This window comes from Bombina bombina, chromosome 11 (genome assembly GCF_027579735.1).
Source record: "Bombina bombina isolate aBomBom1 chromosome 11, aBomBom1.pri, whole genome shotgun sequence".
NCBI lineage: Eukaryota > Metazoa > Chordata > Amphibia > Anura > Bombinatoridae > Bombina > Bombina bombina.
This window is the reverse complement of record NC_069509.1, coordinates 6,953,290-6,960,789: the sequence shown is the minus strand read 5'-3', so window position 1 is coordinate 6,960,789 and position 7,500 is coordinate 6,953,290. Positions and strand designations below refer to the sequence as shown.

Sequence of the window (7,500 nt, the reverse complement as noted above, 5' to 3'; positions counted from 1 at the left end):
TTTTAATGTCAATTATTAGATATAAGAGCGCAAATGAGAGCAATGACAGAGTGAAGAGAACGCAATACCTTTCATTATATCTCTGCATATACACTTAGATAAATTCTTAAAGGGGTGTACCCTCACCAAAAGGAAACAAAACTGGGCTTTCAAATGTAACCAGCCATATCTAATTTCTCATTCAAGCCTAAAGGTGAGAGGGTATTTAGAGTATAAATCCAGGAGGCATTTATTATTGTCACCTCCTGGCCATGTAAGCCCTTTATCAATACCCGTAAACTTCAAGCAACTAGGATTGCTATTATGCCTTACTTGATAGTGTCTGGCTACACTACTCGTCTGTCTCACCCTTAATATCATCCCGATGTTCCTTAATGCGATCTTTAAAAATCCTCTTGGTTTTACCCATGTAAAACCTGGGACACGAGCATTCAAGTAGGTATACTACCCCTTCCGTGTTGCAATTGAAAAACTTGTTGATTCAAAATTCTGTATCACAATTTCCAGAGAACACTTTTGTTCTTTTCATAAATTCACAGGTCACACATTTACCACAAGGAAAATTGCCATTGGGTATATGCTTGTGTAGCCAGTTGACCTTAGATGGCGTTGATACAAAAAGGCTATTAACCAACTTGTCCCTGATATTCGCAGCTCTTCTTGCTTTCAAATTTGGATGATTCCCCACTTCTACTGCAATTTTATCCTCACTGGTCAACACTGACCAATACATTTGTAAGCTCATTCTAATGGTACTCAGATGACAATTATAATTAGTTATCAAACAGAATCTTTAGTTTTACTCTTGCTATATAATAGTTCATCCCTGTTTGTCTTTCTTGCAAAGGCTTTGGCATTACTAATATTTCTCTTAGAGTAACCTCGCTCAGTAAATCTATCCTGCATACATTGGGCATGTGAGTAAAATTTTTCCTTTGAGGAACAATTACGTCTAAGGCGCAAAAATTGGCCCTTCAGTTTACCTTTCATTAAATGAGTAGGGTGACGGCTGGTAGCAAGTAAACTATTTGTAGCAGTTGTCTTCCTAAAGTTCTCTGTGACTAATAAATTATTTTCATTCTTTATTTTAACGTCAAGAAAATCAATTTATGACTGACTGCACAGCATAGTCCTATGAACATTCAAATTGTTACTGTTAAGTGCATCTACAAAAGTTTGCAAGGTGTCTTGATCTCCCCTCCAAAATTAACAAAATGTCGTCCACATACCTTATCCAAAAATTCCCATGCTGCAAAAAAAAAAAAAAAAAAAAAAAAGAGGATTTTGATATACCACCTCCATCTCCCACTTTCCTAGGTGGAGGCAGGCATAAGTAGGGGCACATTATGCCCCCATTGCAGTCCCTCTTAATTGCTTATAGATTTTGTTGTCAAACAAAGATTGTTGTTCAAAATAAATCTAAGCAAGGTAACCACTAAATCTTTATGTTTTTGAAATTTAGTCCCTCTGCTAGAGAGAAACTCTTCACAAGCTTTAATCCCGATTTCATGGGGAATGGAAGAGTACAGGCTCTCTATATCAAGTGTAACTAATATAGAGCCATTATCAACTGTCATGTCATTAACTTTTCTTAGAACATCAGTTGTGTCCAAGACAAAGGATGGCAAAGTGGATAACAATGGACGAAGGGCATGATCAACATAATTCCCTATATGTTCAGACAGACTACTGATGCCAGAGATGGGGCGGCCAGGCGGATTTTTTATATTTTTATGTATTTTAGGAATAACTGGATAATTAATCAATACATATTGAAACTCTGTAATGGTTATAACCCCATCATCTCTGGCATCATTGAGTATCTTAAACAGACTCCGTTTCAAATCAGAAAGTGGATTAAAAGTCTCTGATACTGCTCTTTGTCACCTAGCTGTCTTTGCACCTCTTTCAGATACATAGACTCGCCCCAAAGCAAAGATTCTAAGTTTACAAATTAAATATAACCAAACTTCATATTTATTGCCCTGCATTAGATAAAGATCAAGGTGAACAGATATCTTCTAGGAGCTGATGTTTTGATGGAGTTTATGCCTATGTTCTTTGAGTCAGCTACGGGACAAGCTTGAGATCAGGATTAGAAACCATTTTTGCAACTACGCAGCAACCTGTGATACAGAAATAGATCCTGAATGGGCTATGAAACGTAGGTCTGGGGCTGCCGCACTATCCCCCCCTCCCGAACCCCGGGGTTAAGATATCCTACAATAGAATAACACTTGAGGGAAGTCACCAGTTGTCCTAATAGGCCTGCTACAATTGGGGACTTTTTAGCTTCGACTTCTATGTTACACAGTTGGGACAGTTACAGACGTCTACCTGGTAGTGACAGACTATGGTCTCAGTTATGGCTGCTGTCGATCTGTGGGAAAGGGAGATACGCTCTCTCCTCGAGAAACACTTTGAGGAATTAGAGAGGGACCTGCATAAGATCCTGAGGCCACTGATCTCCCCACAGAAAACGGGGGCACTAAGCGTGACTGAACCTAAGGGAGGATGGCTAGCGGAAACAGTATTGTGACAGACCCTTCTGTCAGTACTGAAAGAGTTAACTTTGTTCAGCTTTAAGAAGTTATTTTCTAAATACAAGGTTGCTGGCATCAGCTATTGTGTGTTGTAATTAAGTTTAAGTGATAAACATTCACATTGTTTAATCCCATCCAGAGCAGACGCCCAAGTGATAAGAAAAGGCTCAAGTGTGTCTTGTGTTTAACTTGGTTATCTGCTTAAGGAATGTAATTCTATTGTGGCCTGTCAAAGGGCGTTTTCCCTCTATCTAATGTACAATATTCTTTCAACCCCCCACCTGGGGTCAGACCTGCATAAATACTGGGCATACAGCCTTCAATAAATTACATTCTGTTTTAATCTTCAATGTGGAGCCTGGTCTCATGTTTGAGGGGGGAATTAGCTGGGTTGTGAGTTGTTGATCTCACATTCAGGGCATCTTCCATCTGGTATTAACCCTTGGTATCCTGTTGGTACCGTAACAATTGGTGGCAAGCGACGGGAGGATCATTATCGCCCAGAAGAGCAACTACACAAGCCAGTAACCTCAGGAAGAGGGGGATTATTACAACACTGACTAAGATGGGACAAGGGACCGAAGGAACCAATGGGCCCAGCATATCAGACAGAACCCCCGAAGAAGCAAGCTTTGATCGGGCGGTTAAAATAAGACTGGCATATTATGGCCCCAACCCATCTGCCGAAATTATCGACCGGGTCATAGCAGCTGTTGAGGCCAACCTACTTCGCCAAAGCGGCGCTGCAGCAGCCCAAGTCACAGCAACCCCAGTGGAAAAGGGAAAAGTAAATTTTGCAGCTTTTAAAAACTTCCTGGAAACAGAAGGAGAGATTGATGGGTACCTTGCGGATTTTGAGAGGCAATGTGCACTACACCAGGTACCCGCAGAGGACTGGGTCACGATATTATCCGGAAAATTATCCGGCCGGGCCAGTGAGGCTTTTTGGGCCATTCCTGATGAGGAAAGTCGGGGATTATAATACTGTAAAAGAGGCTCTGCTCTCCAGGTATGCGGTTACACCGGAGGCGGATCAGAGACACTGTTAAATTAGCTAGAGATTCCTACCTTGAGTTGGCATGTAAGGTGCACCGCACAGCAGCTCACTGGATAGCTGGACATTGCTTCGACAAGTTACCCGCAGGAGTTCGAGAGTGGGTTCGGGACCGTAAACCCTCCACCCTGCATGAAGCGGCTCGCTTGGCAGATGAGTATACGGATGCCCGCAAACTGGACACTGCTACCACTACCACTAAGCCCCCTGCCAGAGTGGAGTACAGACCCCCAGTCACCCCAGCAGCTGCCAGTTACCAACCCCCGGCACACCGCTATACCCCACGGCCTCCGGCCACGAACTACCCTCAGAGAGCCCAGTTCAATTTGCGGGGCTACTCACAACCTATTCGGTGCTTTGGATGTAAGCAACTAGGGCACAAAAGAACAGAGTGTCCCCTAAACGCAGCGAACCAAGCACAGTCCTGGAGAAGACCCGCCGACGGAATCCCACGTAACCCTCAGCCTGCGGCCCACTACGTAGAGGAGCAAGAATGCTGGGGCATCCTATATGAAGCAGACCCCGTGCAAGCTGCCCACCGGAATAACCGGCAACTGGTTAAAGTGAATGGGAAGGAGGTCAGTGGTCTCCGGGATACTGGTGCTACCATGACCTTGCTTCAAAAGAACTTGGTGTCTGAGAAACAGCACACTGGAGACACTGTGGCTGTGAGGATAGCAGGGGGCGCTGTGTTCCGCCTACCTATTGCCAGGGTACATTTGGATTGGGGAGGGGGCGCTAGACCTGTGAATGTGGGGGTCAAGAAGGACTTACCTGCTGATGTTCTCCTTGGAAATAACTTGGCCCCCCTTGTTTCTGCCTATGCTCCCATGGGTCCCACTGATGTTAACCCCGTGACTACCCATGCCCAGATCCGTGTCACAGAGACTGACCCACCTGCTGCTGAGTCCCAGGACGCTGAGCTCAGTAAATCTCTATCCGCTATTGATACATGGAAGTCCCGTTACAATGCGCTGATGAATTAGAAGAGGAGCGCAGAGGAAAAAGCACGTTTAGAACGGGAATCTCTGCTAGACAAGCTGCACCGACAGACTGCAGAAAACACCAGCTTGAGAGTGGAACATGAAACATTAAAGACAAACTTAGCTACACTGGAGGAGAAGCTGACGCTGGCTCATAGTGAGGTGCAGCAACTCAAGGGCACCCTATGTCAGTATGAAGGGATTGTGGATACCTATAAAGAGCAGGTACAAAAAACGCGTAAAGAAGCTGATGAGATTTTGAAGGACTGTTTAGCCCTGGTCTGGGCACTGAAGAAGTTGAACCCTTATTTATACGGGCAGGAATTCTCTCTCATAACGGGAATACAGATGGATTGTCCCGGCAAACTGACATGCCTACAACCTCCTAGTCCGGTCATCCCCAGGTTGACCCGCCAAAGGGTCAAGCCGGGTCTGCCGGAGTGTTCCACAAGGGGGGAGCTATGTGACAGACCCTTCTGTCAGTACTGAAAGAGTTAACTTTGTTCAGCTTTAAGAAGCTATTTTCTAAATACAAGGTTGCTGGCATCAGCTATTGTGTGTTGTAATTAAGTTTAGTGATAAACATTCACATTGTTTAATCCCATCCAGAGCAGACGCCCAAGTGATAAGAAAGGCTCAAGTGTGTCTTGTGTTTAACTTGGTTATCTGCTTAAGGAATGTAATTCTATTGTGGCCTGTCAAAGGGCGTTTTCCCTCTATCTAACGTACAATATTCTTTCAACCCCCCACCTGGGGTCAGACCTGCATAAATACTGGGCATATAGCCTTCAATAAAGTGCATTCTGTTTTAACCTTCAATGTGGAGCCTGGTCTCATGTTTGAGGGGGGAATTAGCTGGGTTGTGAGTTGTTGATCTCACATTCAGGGCATCTTCCATCTGGTATTAACCCTTGGTATCCTGTTGGTACCGTAACAATTATCAGCCGCTTTTTCACAGCAGATAACTCCAACAACCCCTACACAAGAGGTTTGTGCCTCCACATGCCTGAGCGATCCCGTGAATGCAACCTTACTGCCAAAGCCGACTGATATGCATCTGGAGAGCACAAGCGAGAAACGCAGATTTCAGGCAGTGCAACAAGATCCGGCTCTCATGAGCTATAAACGGAAGCCGGTATTGTACATTTATGGGACTTGATATAGATAGGAGCCTTGCAACGCAAGAAATTTCTACCCCACACTGACAGAAAAGCGGCGCAGACCGAATGGTATGCTAAGATCCCAGAGACTTTCAATTCGGCATCAGAGACAATTGTTCCCAAGGTTTTTTGGAACCCTTGCTGTGGGAGGAATGCTGATTATCCAGGGTCTCTCCAGAGAAGAGCTGGAGATGTACTGAAGGGGATGAACGTCCAATTCAATGTGACATACGGGACCTCTCCAACATTATACAGCCTTTTTGCATTCCTAGAGAGTGCCCCACGACATGTGAGACACAGCGTGGACTAGGTGAAGTGAGGAGACAATGGCTGATATCCTGGGTATTTAGTTAGGGTTGTTTTATTTGAAAAGAAGTGTGTTGACATAAAACTGTGATGACATAAAACTGTGATGACATAAAACTGTGATGACATAAAACTGTGATGACATAAAACTGTGTTGACATAAAACTGTGATGACATAAAACTGTGATGACATAAAACTGTGATGACATAAAACTGTGATGACATAAACCTTGTTATAGACAATGTACCTCTAAGCTTATCAGGATTTTGTGTCCGAGATTTTACTAACAGGTATCTTACCAATGGGACTTATGGTGTCTACCTGATTATATTGCTAAGTCATATCACTGGTTTGCTTAAAGTTAACTTGCTCTCGCAAAGTTTTAATAGGGAACACAGTTACACCAAATTAGCTGTATTGAGTTCCTTATGCTATCTACTTGGCCCTGTTTTGTTTACCGGCTCTTTAGCCATATACAGTATAGTACCTTTGCTTTCTGTTTTTTTTTTGTTTGTTTTTTAACTCTAACTAAAGCTAGGGCTGTCCTGAAAATAGATATAGCATTTTCCATTCAGACATAGCTGTATATTGTTTACACTCTTGACTGTACCTTCATATGTGTTCAATTCTGCCCTTGAACTTGAGTAGATTATTTGACAACACCCTCATATGCATTAACTGCCGTTGTATTCTCGATCCTTAGGTAGCTGGTATCGCAAGTAAGCAATCTTTCATAGATACCACATCTCACCACTAGATGGCAGTCAAGTTCCACACAACGTATACACACTTAGCTTTACTGTTGCAAAAGCTCCATTAGGTTCTAATAGATCTGCTTTTATTCCCCCATATACTCTCATAGGAACATATAGTGTGGGTCCATGCCTCTTTCTTTTTGCCTCTTTCTTTTTGCCTCTTTCTTTTTTTCTCTCTCTCTCTCTCTCTATATATATATATATATATATATATATATATATAAGGCTGAGCACCTAAACATTACAGCTCCAGGCCAATAGACTCCCTCCCTACCTTATTAGCAGAGTACACTGCAAACTATTTTGTGTTCATTCAATTCTACATTACAAGCTACTGGTCTACAATTGGGGTCCAAAAGTGGCCCATTTTGTTATTTTATTTCTTTCCCCTAAAATTCCCTACCCGGTTTTCAATTCTTTTCCAGGAGGTACAAGAGAGACCTCTATGTTTCATTAGGGGGAATTATTGTCCCTGATCTTCTATGTTTATTTATCCATTAATTGAAAACTTAGAGGTTAACTTCTATTTGCATGACTTGGCGATTAATTGTTTACTTAATGACACTCAGCATGTACATGGTACAGTGATTTCCCTATGTCATTGAAACTATGTTCTTGTTTCTTTTTTTTCCTTTTTCTGTTTGCGTGTATTACTTTTGCAACCTCAAATTAAAAAAAAATGAAACAATCTTACCAGA

General features: G+C 42.8%; 1 protein-coding gene across 1 annotated transcript in view; it reads right to left on the bottom strand.

The window, feature by feature from the left end:
* The window catches only part of TBC1D10B (TBC1 domain family member 10B), a 193,042-nt gene that overhangs the window by 35,341 nt on the left and 150,201 nt on the right, over positions 1–7,500 (bottom strand). The window lies entirely within an intron of this gene.